Below are 15,650 nucleotides of genomic sequence, written 5' to 3' on the forward strand. Positions count from 1 at the left end.
GGGGTTAATAACTTTATTATAGTAGCGCTCAGGTCCGCTCAGCAGATTAGGGGTTAATAAGTGTAGGTAGGTGTCGGCGACGTTGTGGGGGGCAGATTAGGGGTTAATAAATATAACATAGGGGTCGGCGATGTTAGGGCAGCAGATTAGGGGTACATAGGGATAATGTAAGTTGCGGCGGTTTACGGAGCGGAAGATTAGGGGTTAATAATAATATGCAGGGGTCAGCGATAGCGGGGGCGGCAGATTAGGGGTTAATATGTGTAAGGGTAGGGGTGTTTAGACTCGGGGTACATGTTAGAGTGTTAGGTGCAGACGTAGGAAGTGTTTCCCCATAGGAATCAATGGGGCTGCGTTAGGAGCTGAACGCTGCTTTTTTGCAGGTGTTAGGTTTTTTTTCAGCTCAAACAGACCCATTGTTTCCTATGGGAGAATCGTGCACGAGCACGTTTTTGAGGCCGGCCGCGTCCGTAAGCAACTCTGGTATCGAGAGTTGCATTTGCGGTAAAAATGCTCTACGCTCCTTTTTTGGAGCCTAACGCAGCATTTGTTTTAACTCTCGATACCAGAGTTAAATTTATGGTGCGGCCAGAAAAAAGCCAGCGGAGCGTTAACAGCCCTTTTACCGCCGAACTCCAAATCTAGGCCTCAGTGTTTCTAAAATCAATGCCTTTCCTGTAATCTATAATTTAAAAAGATTGACATATCTCCTCTTTCATGCTGTTGTTTCGGTTGAGGCTCCGGGACCCTCGTATTAAAAAGGCCTGAGCATAAATAAGTGTCACGGGTGTGTAATCAATTTTTTTTTCTAATTTCACGGTTGCAAATAATGATCTGTGGGTTTCTAAAATCAATGCCTTTACTGTAATCTTTTATTCAAAAGGATGACATATCTCCTCTTTCATGCTGTTGTTTCGGTTGAGGCTCCGGGACCCTCGTATTAAAAAGGCCTGAGCTTAAATAAGTGTCACGGGTGTCTAATCAATGATTTTTTCTAATTTAACGGTTGCAAATCATGATCTGTGGGTTTCTAAAATCAATGCCTTTACTGTAATCTTTTATTCAAAAGGATGACATATCTCCTCTTTCATGCTGTTGTTTCGGTTGAGGCTCCGGGACCCTCGTATTAAAAAGGCCTGAGCATAAATAAGTGTCACAGGTGTGTAATCAATGTTTTTTTCTATTTCACGGTTGCAAATAATGATCTGTGGGTTTCTAAAATCAATGCCTTTACTGTAATCTTTTATTCAAAAGGATGACATATCTCCTCTTTCATGCTGTTGTTTCGGTTCAGGCTCCGGGACCCTCATATTAAAAAGGCCTGAGCATAACTAAGTGTCACGGGTGTGTAATCAATGTTTTTTTCTAATTTCACGGTAGCAAATAATGATCTGTGGGTTTCTAAAATCAATGCCTTTACTGTAATATTTTATTCAAAAGGATGACATATCTCCTCTTTCATGCTGTTGTTTCGGTTAAGGCTCCGGGACCCTCGTATTAAAAAGGCCTGAGCATAAATAAGTGTCACGGGTGTGTAATCAATGTTTTTTTCTAATTTCACGGTTGCAAATAATGATCTGTGGGTTTCCAAAATCAATGCCTTTACTGTAATCTTTTATTCAAAAGGATGACATATCTCCTCTTTCATGCTGTTGTTTCGGTTGAGGCTCCGGGACCCTCGTATTAAAAAGGCCTGAGCATAAATAAGTGTCACGGGTGTGTAATCAATGTTTTTTTCTAATTTCACGGTTGCAAATAATGATCTGTGGGTTTCTAAAACCAATGCCTTTACTGTAATCTTTTATTCAAAAGGACGACATATCTCCTCTTTCATGCTGTTGTTTCGGTTGAGGCTCCGGGACCCTCGTATTAAAAAGGCCTGAGCATAAATAAGTGTCATGGGTGTCTAATCAATGTTTTTTTCTAATTTCACGGTTGCAAATAATGATCTGTGGGTTTCTAAAATCAATGCCTTTCCTGTAATCTTTTATTCAAAAGGATGACATATCTCCTCTTTCATGCTGTTGTTTCGTTTGAGGCTCTGAGACCCTCGTATTAAAAAGGCCTGAGGATAAATAATTGTGTAACGGGTATCTAATGAATTTTTTTTTTATTTCACGGGTCATATAAATGATCTCTGGGATTCTAAAATCAATGCCTTTCCTGTAATCTATTATTCAAAAGGATGACAGTACTACCAAAATACAGCCAATGAAGGGCCTTAGGAAGACTGAGCCATGGTTGGATTGTAGTATTTGGTTAGGCTAATCATGATAGCCATGTAGACCACCACCACCGAGAGTCCTGGAAGTAACAGGGATGATGAGATGAAAGAGCTAAGAATAGTAGAACTTGAAACAACAGAGTTAGCCATGGGTGTTAGTGCAAAACCGCTTGGCTTTTTTTTGGCTTTGGGTGCGTCTATTCATGCAGGCCATATAGAGCTGACAACATTTGGTGTCGTATCAGCTATTAAACTAATAAGAACAGTACTACCAAAATACAGTCAATGAAGGGCCTTAGGAAGACTGAGCCAAGGTTGGATTGTAGTATTTGGTTAGGCTAATAATGATGGCCATGTAGACCACCACCACCGAGAGTCCTGGAAGTAACAGGGATGATGAGATGAAAGAGCTAAGAATAGTAGAACTTGAAACAACAGAGTTAGCCATGGGTGTTAGTGCAAAACCGCTTGGCTTTTTTTTGGCTTTGGGTGCGGCTATTCATGCAGGCCATATAGAGCTGACAACATTCGGTGTCGTATCAGCTATTAAACTAATAAGAACAGTACTACCAAAATACAGCCAATGAAGGGCCTTAGGAAGACTGAGCCAAGGTTGGATTGTAGTATTTGGTTAGGCTAATCATGATGGCCATGTAGACCACCACCACCGAGAGTCCTGGAAGTAACAGGGATGATGAGATGAAAGTGCTAAGAATAGTACTACTTGAAACAACAGAGTTAGCTATGGGTGTTAATCCAAGACAGCTTGGATTTATTTTTGTATTGGGTGCGGCTAATCATGCAGGCCATATAGAGCTGCCACCATTCGGTGTTGTATCAGCTATAAAAATAATAAGAACTGTACTATCAAAATACAGACAATGAAGGGCCTATGAAGACTGAGCAAAGGTTGGATTATAGTATTTTGTTCTGCTAATCATGATGGCCATGTATCCGGCCCGTAACAGGGATGAAAGTGCTAAGAATAGTACTAATTGAAACAACAGAGTTAGCCATGGGTGTTAGTCTAAGACCACTCGGCTTTTTTTGGGGTTTGGGTGCAGCTAATCATGAATGCCAGATAGACCTGCCACCATTTGGTGTTGTAACAGGTATGAAAATGCAAAGAACAGCATTACTTAACACAACCTACTTACCATGGGTCCCAGAGCATATGTTTGGTTGTTATATTTTGTAAGGGTAATCATGCAGGCCATATAGACCTCCACCGATAGGGTGAGTATGAGTAACAGCTATTAAAATGTGAAGGACATTACTAATTAACACAACATAGTTACCATGGGTCGAAGACCAAGAGCAGATGTCTTATTATTATATTTTGTATGGGTAATCATCCAGGCCGTATAGACCTCACCAAATAGGGGGAGTTACAGAGATTAAAGTGCTAAGAATGGTAGTACTTAAAACACAACCTCGTTAAAATAGGTAGCAGACCACATGTCTTATTATTATAATTTTTCAGGGTAATCTGGCAGGCCATATAGAACTCCCCCGATAGGGGGGGGGGACAGGGATTAAAGTGCTAAGAAAAGTACTAATTGACACAAGCTAGTTGGGTCCAAGAAAGCATGTTTGATTATTAGAATTTATTAGGGTAATTATATATCTAACAAATCTATCTATTTCTTTTTGGGCGGAGCCAACTGCAGAGCTAACAAGACGTGTCTTGGTGCAGCTCCCGGGCCCAAGATCCTAATTTAGGGGTCTATTCACATTCTACAGCAACCTTTTTGTACCCAAAATACATGTGGATGGACCTAAGACCTGATATTGACTTTTCATGAACCTTTGGGGACCCGGAGAGTCTGCACCAGTCCGTCGTCACTGCTTTATGCTGCAGAGGTGGGAGATTGAGCCGCCATCTTGGAGACGCACCATTCTGTTTGCAGGCCTCTAGCCGTCTATCTAACTGAGGGACCGCTGCAAGCCTACTTCTCCTCAGGGATTCTAATCCGGCCAGCAATATGGAGTTTTCGCTACTCTTCCTAGAGGAGATGAGGCGCCTATTAGAAAATCACCATACTAGTTTGGCTGACAAACTGTATGCAGCTCCTAGCAGACAGAGTGCCTGTCAGCCCCGACGACAACCCGACCTCGCTGAGCCTATCATATATGGGGTTCATCAGCACACACATACAGATACGGTCGACCCATCTCAAGAAGCCGCAACAAATCAGAACTCCCCCGGCACAGTTCTAAGACCAGTGAAGACACTGGCTTTGCGGCGGCGACCTGTGAAAGGTAAATGCCGGGAGCCTCAGGGGAATTTTTTACCGTTCCACAGCAGTATACTACTGATCGTTAACCTCAGTAACACAAAAACATGGGTGCATTTGCTCAGGACTTTCCCGTATTTATGTACAGCCAAACCTTTCGACTCTCAGCTTCAGTGCTCTCACTTCTCCAGCAGTCCTCCAGCTCCCACTACTAATCGGAAGGGAATCGACTAAATGTTTTCAATCCAGGGGACTCCTTCTATACACCCTGATGGGCACAAATTGAATCATATATTTCATTGTATTTTCAGAGACGTTAAACCCTATGAGGGTCATTATCATTACCTCCAAAGACAATCTGTCATTAGTGAGGAAACAGAAGTCCGGTTGTAAGAGTTTGTTTCTGGGATATTTATTGCTCTTTGGGACATTTTATGGTGGCAGTTTCGCCTAGGGGTAATGTTTATATACAGGCACAAAAGTAAAAGTAAAACTGCTGCACAATTTGCAATACTACTGATACTATGGGATCTCAGCATAATATCTAGAGCTGGTATGTTGATAACTTATGTGCATCTTGTTTCTTGGACTGACTTAAATTAACGCCGCAATTGCTGCTTGTATTATCTTACATTTATACTGTGTTTTTACAATCTCAGTTAAATATTGAAGTTGCTGTTTCCCTCTAACCTACCAAGAAAAGTCTCAGATCAATATCTATGATGTGCTTAGAAATCTATGTTAGCTTCAAGCTTTTTTGTTATATATTTGTGTTTTGATCATAACTTGAAAATGAGGTAATTTCTTATGTGCAGCGGGTACACAGAAACTACATCACCTAAGATAAGAGAGCAAGGATAGTACTCTCAATGTAGTTAATATCACACTCAGACCTAACATTAATACCCTTGTACTATTTCCCATAGGTATAAATCATTGCTTTCTTATATTTCAATTATTAAGGTATTTTATTGAAACATTGAATTCTGTTCTAATGCATATTAGCTAAAGGGGCCTGTTTCATAACTGGATAACTTCCCTGAGATAACGTAGACCAGGTACTAGCACCCTTTTACTATCTACCGTAGTTATAAACCATTGCTATTTTGTATTTTAAATATTTTGGCATTTTGTTGAAACACTGAATTAAGCTCTACTACACATTAGTCTAAGGATGCCTGTCACATAATTAGACAACCTTTTATGGGATAACGATGCATGTGAACTCTAGTGATGGATAAAAACATGGTTACCTCTGTACCTCTGGGTCAATCTATCTTGTCTACATGGTTCAGTTTTGTGTTATAATTGCTTGCTGTTTTGTTTGCGCCTATTGGGATGTTAAAGGAATCCAAACTTAACACTGTTTATATATGCTCCTACAATCTGTTAAGTGGACTTAGATTACTCCCTCTTTAACTATTTGTTTTTTTATATATATTCTTAGAGTCCTGACATAGCCTCTAGTTAGGATACATCACTGCCAGTGGCCGGGGCAGTATGATGTCTACATTATGCAAATATAGGACTCTGTGGAAAGATTTTAGATCTAGCTTTACTCTGCAATGGAAATTAATCTCTTTAAGCAATGTTTTTATATTAAACTAAAGTTTTGGGCATGTTGTGAATACCTTTTGTATGGCTGTTGGGCTGTCATGACAAGTTCATATGTCTCTCATATTAACATTCTCCATGTCCAATTAGATGACATCTAGTGAGCTCCCATCTCCATAAAAAATTAACATTTGTACCTCTTATAGAACTTAGGAAGCCATTTATTCATGGAGTCTAGTCTTATATTTGACATCTATAATGCCTCAATCTTAACACAAAAGGGAAAAATAGATGAATAAATACAATGTTCTCCCATTTCCCCATGTAACTTGAGAATTTAATTTACCACCTCCTCCCCCGCCACATAATGAACCTCCTAGAAGAGGAGGGCTACCTATGCGGCTTTTCTTGCCTATGCCACAACCTTAAATACCCCCCTAGCATGTACTTTAACATATCGCCACAGTTTTGACTCTAACCACTACTTTCTATTCAGCAGGGCTGACTCACATCATTTTTTAGAAGAGTCTCTGATTGTTCCATCATGTTATTCCCATTTGGGAATTGTACTTTCAGTGTGGTCATTACTCCACATGTTCTTTGCCAATCTAATCTAAGCTTCTAGGTCTAAAAGTATCCGTTCAATCTACTCAATTTGCTCCCTCAGAGTTGGTTGCATGTATTAAGAGGCACAAGAGTTGCCTTCAATGTCAAGTGAGGAAACACCTTCTATTTAGACCATGTTAAAAAGAAAAAGAGGTTCCAGACTGTTGCATTGTATCATCTATATTGTGAATTATTCTTAGTTTTGTTTTATGCTATGTTATTTCATATAAATTGTATGATTCCGCAAAACCTCAATAAAAATTATAATAAAAAAAAAAAAAAAAAATCTATCTATTTCTCTTCTATCGATTCTATCTAACTATCAATCTATGTATATCTATCTATCCTATCTATCACTATCAATCTATCTTCTGTCCGGGATGTTTTGAGACAGCCACTTTGGGAATGTTAGTTGATTTAGACCCATTATGGCTTAAAAGCAGACTCTGCATAAACTATGTAATTTTCCATGGGAGTTTTGCCAGGGATCCCCCTCCAGCATGCAACAGTCCAGGTGTTAGTACCCTTGAAACAACTTTTCCATCACTATTGTGGCCAGAAAGAGTCCTTGTAGTTTTTAAAGTTCGCCTGCCTATTGAATTCAATGGCGGTTCACGCGGTTCGCGCGGTTCACGCGTTCGCGAACAATACCGGAAGTTCGAGTCCGCGGTTCGCGAACAGAAAATTTTAGGTTCGCGACATCACTAATCTCATATGACATAGTAAATTGTATTGGGCACTCAACTATTCATTTGTGGATTCACAAGTCGCTGATTCAGTTTTTTTTTTTTTATCCACTTAATTTTGAACACATTTGGATAGCCTTATAACTGAAATCAATACAAATATATAAATATATATACATGTGAGTACTTTGTGTATTTTTTTCCACTATCTTTGGATATGTTGTTGCATATGGGATCTCTTGGATAACAATAAGTTCTACTGTTTAAATCTAATGCACTTTGCGGTTATATAGCTATGATCATCTTAATGTTTTTTGCACATTCAATAAATGCCGACAGCATACGCTATCTGCATTTATCAATGCACTGCACACTGCTTGTGCAATGCCACCCCCTGCAGATTTGCGGCCAATCTGCCGCTAGCAGGGGGTGTCAATCGGTCTGATCGTATAGGATCGGGCGGATTGATGTCCACAGCCACAGAGCAGGCAGACAAGTTATGGAGCAGCAGTCTTTAGACCGCTGCTTCATAACTACTGTTTCCAGCGACCCTGAAGGAGCTTGAATGAGCCATTCAGAGCTTGATAATTCGGCCCCCAAGTGTGTGTTATATAGGTACATATGTATATATATATATATATATATGCGCGTATGTGTGTATATATATATATATATATATATATATATACACACATCATTTTTGTACTATGTTATGACATAATTTATGCCTTATAATTAAATTGACTCATTTCTAGACATGCGCATTCAGAGTTTTAGGATGCCTCCAAATGCGGAAGAAGGTGGCTGGCGCTTACGGCATTCAGCTCTGATGAATTTTTATTAATTTTGATTAATTATTTATAGTTGTAGTTTTAGAAATATGTATATATCAAAGTAATTAGAGAAATTTGTTTGATATTGATTTTAATTATTTAATTCTTTTTTGTTTCTATTACATTGTGAAATGTAACAATTTTTAGCATGTTATGAAATTTTAATATGAATGTTAATTATTTGTGATTTTCGTGTATGTTTGTAATTGCAATATTGTCCATGTAATACGCAGTGAATGGGTTAACTGTTTAAATATATTCAATGTATAAATAGCACTGCCTTATTACGGCAGTAATCAGCTGTTCACTTGCTTAAATCCCTTGATAAAGGCCTATACTAGGGCCGAAACACGTCGACTGAGTATTGGGACTCCCTGTCTACTGTTGATGCTTCCTGTCTTGTCTTTTCTAAGATAAGGATCCAATCAGGAGGAGAGATACGATATTTAAATCCAGACTGAACAGCACACAAGCATCTTGATAAAGGCCCCAGGCTGAAACGCGTAGAGATTGCTGACAGTTACCGGATATACAAGAACCAGAACCCAGCAGGTTGAGAGGCTTCTTCTGAGTTCGAACTGGCTAGGGCAGGTACATTGAGCCATATCCCACGTCTCAGGGACAGACTCTATATGTTTAATCCCTGCCCCAGGACCCAGTAGTCGTTCCAGCCCCAATCACCTTGCTAAGGGCTACATAGACAAGAAGAGAATTGCAACAACATTTCTGGAAAACTTTAAGGACCCGGATCTAAAACCCTGAGAAAAACAGCAAAGGAGAATACAAGGAACCACTTCACAAACAAAAGACCGACCGGTCACCACTTTAATGAAGAACCCAGAATATGGACACTAAATCAAGGTTTTTATAATAAGAAACACTTTTTTAAAATAAGAGACACTCTTCTTTTTCACAACTATTTGCAACTGTGATAACCACCGTAGACCTGGAACATCTATGTTATGAGCACAAATATACACCAAGCAAATATATTGCTAACCTGTATCCGTAACGATATACAAAGGATACCGATAGAAAGATACAATTAAGATCTTATGATACATGTGTACTAGATAAAGTAACCATAAGATTTGTATACAAGCACAAGTCGCTTCTTAGAAATTGTAATTGTTGCCAGAGAATAGCAGCAATTTTTTTATATATATAGGAATTTAATTTATTTTTAATGCTACTGTAATTTTAGCGATGTTTTAAGAAATAGAATCAGATGCCGGCATCCAAATGTTAGATTTTATTGTTTCTCTATTTACGTTAGGACTCTCATCTGTATTAGAATAAAACTTTTTTGTAAATACAATACTCCTCTCTTTGGTTTTTTTATAAAAACACAATACTATAAATATAGTTTACCACATATGTATGATATAAAATCGTAAGATATAAGGTTAGTTTACATTTTTTGAGATATAGGCACTATCTGAGATATAAGAACTATCTGCATAAACTCTGGTCACATGACAACAAAACCACAAAAAACAGATACTCCCATTTAATATACCTAGGCAGCTAGCCTCACAATCGAGAATAAAAATCAGGGATACCCTCATTTCTGTAGTCACTGACTAATCTAAGATCACATACTTTCACTTATTTCACAAGACTCAAGCTGTTTAAGCGCTATCCCAACCCCCCTTCTCTTTCTTCTATATTACATTTAGGTGTCAGTGTTTAGAGGTTACACCACCTTCGGGATCAGCAAGGAGTCTGAGTGTAGAATCTTTGTATCACTTCCCCCTTTCTTCCTAAAATCCCTTGAGAAAGTCTGGCCGGGTTCCAGATGAAACGCGTAGGGTAATAGACTGTAGGAATCCTGAGAGCGAGTTACCTAACATGGACTGTGTAGCTGCTGTCAGCTGGAGGACGCTCGAGTTTCCCTCAGTCAGTGACGTCAGACGCCGAACCGGTAGTCGGCTTTAACATCAGTAACAACTTGCTTCACTGAAGAGAGGAGGTAGAACACAGCCCGTGGTGGAATACAGCGTTGCTAGCTGTTCATATTGGACATTTTAAATTTCACATGTAAGTGCTTATGTGTCACTTTATTTATATTTTGTGATTAAAAGTGTTAACACGCTTTGCGCCTCTCCTCTATGTTTTTTTTAACTAGCCCTGTTTGTGTTGTGGTGATCTGGAAATACCGCTGAAGGAGGCTGCATCAGCTGTTTAACAGACATTACTATCAATCTACGGATTGTGCTGCTATATCCTTACCTCTTGGACTGTATATGGGGTAATGATTACATACATGTTTACATAATTCATCAGTTATTTGTGTGTTATGTTATTTATTAATTAATTTTTTTGGTACCATATGTGTTAATACATGTTATTAGTTATTTTATAATTAGGGTCTTGGCTATTTTAGGAATATTATTGAAATTTAAACAGTGATGTTTTAAAGATATAATAGCGCCAATTTACTTGTTTTGTGTATGCTTCTTTTGTTTTCCTGAATATTGGCTGCTTATATCTTGTAGGTTTTTTATTTTACATATTGAACCTTTATACTCTTGAAACTATTGGGTTATAATACTATTTGTTTTTTATTGTATTCATTCTGAATATGTCTGAAAATAATGAGACTTATTTTGGTACTAATCCTATAAGGGAAAATAGACAAAGAGATTTTAACCTCTTAACAATTGAGGTAGATAATATAACAGCATCTATTGATCCAGATGAATTATTTAAGAAATTAGAGAAACTGCTACAACAAGATACAAGAGATTGGCAGGATCTAATATTATTAGATAATTATATTCTGCATAATGTAGTCCCGAGGGGATTACGTTTATTTAAATATCCCTCATTTGATTTAGAAGAGGTAGAGTATACATCAGAGTGGGAGAGTGCCCTTCATGATTGTTCCATTAAACTTATTAAAATTTTAGCAAAATATCGTGAGTATAAGCTAGGAAAAGTAAAAACTGAAATAGATGAAGTTTTAGCTAAAATCCAACCATTTAAAACAGAAGAAAAGTGGATAACAAGAAATAATAGCATACAATCAAGAATCATGACTTTAAGTGAGGAACTACAACAGAAAAAATATTCAAACTAAATAGAGACTTGACTGATTATAAAGAGGATAAGGTATATACCTTTAAAGATAAAGAAAATAAATTTAATAATAAAAAAAAGTTGCAAACAGAGGCCTAGATTTAGAGTTCGGCGGTAAAAGGGCTGTTAACGCTCCGCGGGTTTTTTTCTGGCCGCACCATAAATTTAACTCTGGTATCGAGAGTTCAAACAAATGCTGCGTTAGGCTCCAAAAAAGGAGCGTAGAGCATTTTTACCGCAAATGCAACTCTCGATACCAGAGTTGCTTACGGACGCGGCCGGCATCAAAAACGTGCTCGTGCACGATTCTCCCATAGGAAACAATGGGGCTGTTTGAGCTGAAAAAAAAACTAACACCTGCAAAAAAGCAGCGTTCAGCTCCTAACGCAGCCCCATTGTTTCCTATGGGGAAACACCTCCTAAGTCTGCACCTAACACCCTAACATGTACCCCGAGTCTAAACACCCCTAACCTTACACTTATTAACTCCTAATCTGCCGCCCCCGCTATCGCTGACCCCTGCATTACACTTTTAACCCCTAATCTGCCGCTCCGTAAACCGCCGCCACCTACGTTATCCCTATGTACCCCTAATCTGCTGCCCTAACATCGCCGACCCCTATGTTATATTTATTAACCCCTAATCTGCCCCCCACAACGTCGCCGACACCTACCTACACTTATTAACCCCTAATCTGCCGAGCGGACCTGAGCGCTACTATAATAAAGTTATTAACCCCTAATCCGCCTCACTAACCCTATCATAAATAGTATTAACCCCTAATCTGCCCTCCCTAACATCGCCGACACCTACCTTCAATTATTAACCCCTAATCTGCCGACCGGAGCTCACCGCTATTCTAATAAATGTATTAACCCCTAAAGCTAAGTCTAACCCTAACACTAACACCCCCCTAAGTTAAATATAATTTTTATCTAACGAAATAAATTAACTCTTATTAAATAAATAATTCCTATTTAAAGCTAAATACTTACCTGTAAAATACATCCTAATATAGCTACAATATAAATTATAATTATATTATAGCTATTTTAGGATTAATATTTATTTTACAGGCAACTTTGTAATTATTTTAACCAGGTACAATAGCTATTAAATAGTTAAGAACTATTTAATAGTTACCTAGTTAAAATAATTACAAATTTACCTGTAAAATAAATCCTAACCTAAGATATAATTAAACCTAACACTACCCTATCAATAAACTAATTAAATAAACTACCTACAATTACCTACAATTAACCTAACACTACACTATCAATAAATTAATTAAACACAATTGCTACAAATAAATAAAATTAAATAAACTATCTAAAGTACAAAAAATAAAAAAGAACTAAGTTACAGAAAATAATAAAATATTTACAAACATAAGAAAAATATTACAACAATTTTAAACTAATTACACCTACTCTAAGCCCCCTAATAAAATAACAAAGCCCCCCAAAATAAAAAATTCCCTACCCTATTCTAAAATACAAATATTACAAGCTCTTTTACCTTACCAGCCCTGAACAGGGCCCTTTGCGGGGCATGCCCCAAGAATTTCAGCTCTTTTGCCTGTAAAAAAAAACATACAATACCCCCCCCCCAACATTACAACCCACCACCCACATACCCCTAATCTAACCCAAACCCCCCTTAAATAAACCTAACACTACCCCCCTGATGATCTTCCTACCTTGTCTTCACCATGCCAGGTTCACCGATCCGTCCTGGCTCCAAGATCTTCATCCAACCCAAGCGGGGGCTAGACATCCACTGAAGAAGTCCAGAAGAGGGTCCAAAGTCTTCCTCCTATCCGGCAAGAAGAGGACATCCGGACCGGCAAACATCTTCTCCAAGCGGCATCTTCTATCTTCTTCCATCCGATGACGACCGGCTCCATCTTGAAGACCTCCAGCGCGGATCCATCCTCTTCTTCCGACGACTAGACGACGAATGACGGTTCCTTTAAGGGACGTCATCCAAGATGGCGTCCCTCGAATTCCGATTGGCTGATAGGATTCTATCAGCCAATCGGAATTAAGGTAGGAATTTTCTGATTGGCTGATGGAATCAGCCAATCAGAATATAGTTCAATCCGATTGGCTGATCCAATCAGCCAATCAGATTGAGCTCGCATTCTATTGGCTGATCGGAACAGCCAATAGAATGCGAGCTCAATCTGATTGGCTGATTGGATCAGCCAATCGGATTGAACTATATTCTGATTGGCTGATTCCATCAGCCAATCAGAAAATTCCTACCTTAATTCCGATTGGCTGATAGAATCCTATCAGCCAATCGGAATTCGAGGGACGCCATCTTGGATGACGTCCCTTAAAGGAACCGTCATTCGTCGTCTAGTCGTCGGAAGAAGAGGATGGATCCGCGCTGGAGGTCTTCAAGATGGAGCCGGTCGTCATCGGATGGAAGAAGATAGAAGATGCCGCTTGGAGAAGATGTTTGCCGGTCCGGATGTCCTCTTCTTGCCGGATAGGAGGAAGACTTTGGACCCTCTTCTGGACTTCTTCAGTGGATGTCTAGCCCCCGCTTGGGTTGGATGAAGATCTTGGAGCCAGGACGGATCGGTGAACCTGGCATGGTGAAGACAAGGTAGGAAGATCATCAGGGGGGTAGTGTTAGGTTTATTTAAGGGGGGTTTGGGTTAGATTAGGGGTATGTGGGTGGTGGGTTGTAATGTTGGGGGGGGGTATTGTATGTTTTTTTTTACAGGCAAAAGAGCTGAAATTCTTGGGGCATGCCCCGCAAAGGGCCCTGTTCAGGGCTGGTAAGGTAAAAGAGCTTGTAATATTTGTATTTTAGAATAGGGTAGGGAATTTTTTATTTTGGGGGGCTTTGTTATTTTATTAGGGGGCTTAGAGTAGGTGTAATTAGTTTAAAATTGTTGTAATATTTTTCTTATGTTTGTAAATATTTTATTATTTTCTGTAACTTAGTTCTTTTTTATTTTTTGTACTTTAGATAGTTTATTTAATTTTATTTATTTGTAGCAATTGTGTTTAATTAATTTATTGATAGTGTAGTGTTAGGTTAATTGTAGGTAATTGTAGGTAGTTTATTTAATTAGTTTATTGATAGGGTAGTGTTAGGTTTAATTATATCTTAGGTTAGGATTTATTTTACAGGTAAATTTGTAATTATTTTAACTAGGTAACTATTAAATAGTTCTTAACTATTTAATAGCTATTGTACCTGGTTAAAATAATTACAAAGTTGCCTGTAAAATAAATATTAATCCTAAAATAGCTATAATATAATTATAATTTATATTGTAGCTATATTAGGATGTATTTTACAGGTAAGTATTTAGCTTTAAATAGGAATTATTTATTTAATAAGAGTTAATTTATTTCGTTAGATAAAAATTATATTTAACTTAGGGGGGTGTTAGTGTTAGGGTTAGACTTAGCTTTAGGGGTTAATACATTTATTAGAATAGCGGTGAGCTCCGGTCGGCAGATTAGGGGTTAATAATTGAAGGTAGGTGTCGCGATGTTAGGGAGGGCAGATTAGGGGTTAATACTATTTATGATAGGGTTAGTGAGGCGGATTAGGGGTTAATAACTTTATTATAGTAGCGCTCAGGTCCGCTCGGCAGATTAGGGGTTAATAAGTGTAGGTAGGTGTCGGCGACGTTGTGGGGGGCAGATTAGGGGTTAATAAATATAACATAGGGGTCGGCGATGTTAGGGCAGCAGATTAGGGGTACATAGGGATAACGTAGGTGGCGGCGATTTGCGGTCGGAAGATTAGGGGTTAATTATTTTAAGTAGCTTGCGGCGACGTTGTGGGGGGCAAGTTAGGGGTTAATAGATATAATACAGGGGTCGGCGGTGTTAGGGGCAGCAGATTAGGGGTACATAAGTATAACGTAGGTGGCGGTCGGCAGATTAGGGGTTAAAAATTTTAATCGAGTGGCGGCGATGTGGGGGGACCTCAGTTTAGGGGTACATAGGTAGTTTATGGGTGTTAGTGTACTTTAGGGTACAGTAGTTAAGAGCTTTATAAACCGGCGTTAGCCAGAAAGCTCTTAACTCCTGCTATTTTCAGGCGGCTGGAATCTTGTCGTTAGAGCTCTAACGCTCACTGCAGAAACGACTCTAAATACCGGCGTTAGGAAGATCCCATTGAAAAGATAGGCTACGCAAATGGCGTAGGGGGATCTGCGGTATGGAAAAGTCGCGGCTGTAAAGTGAGCGTTAGACCCTTTAATCACTGACTCCAAATACCAGCGGGCGCCCAAAACCAGCGTTAGGAGCCTCTAACGCTGGTTTTGACGGCTACCGCCGAACTCTAAATCTAGGCCAGAGAGTATTGAGAATAATTCTCAAAATAGAAATTTAAGCCATCATAATGCTGTTTTTAGTAAAGAAAAATCCTTGGGAAATCATACAAAGGAAC

The sequence above is a fragment of the Bombina bombina genome, chromosome 9 (genome assembly GCF_027579735.1).
Source record: "Bombina bombina isolate aBomBom1 chromosome 9, aBomBom1.pri, whole genome shotgun sequence".
Taxonomy (NCBI): domain Eukaryota; kingdom Metazoa; phylum Chordata; class Amphibia; order Anura; family Bombinatoridae; genus Bombina; species Bombina bombina.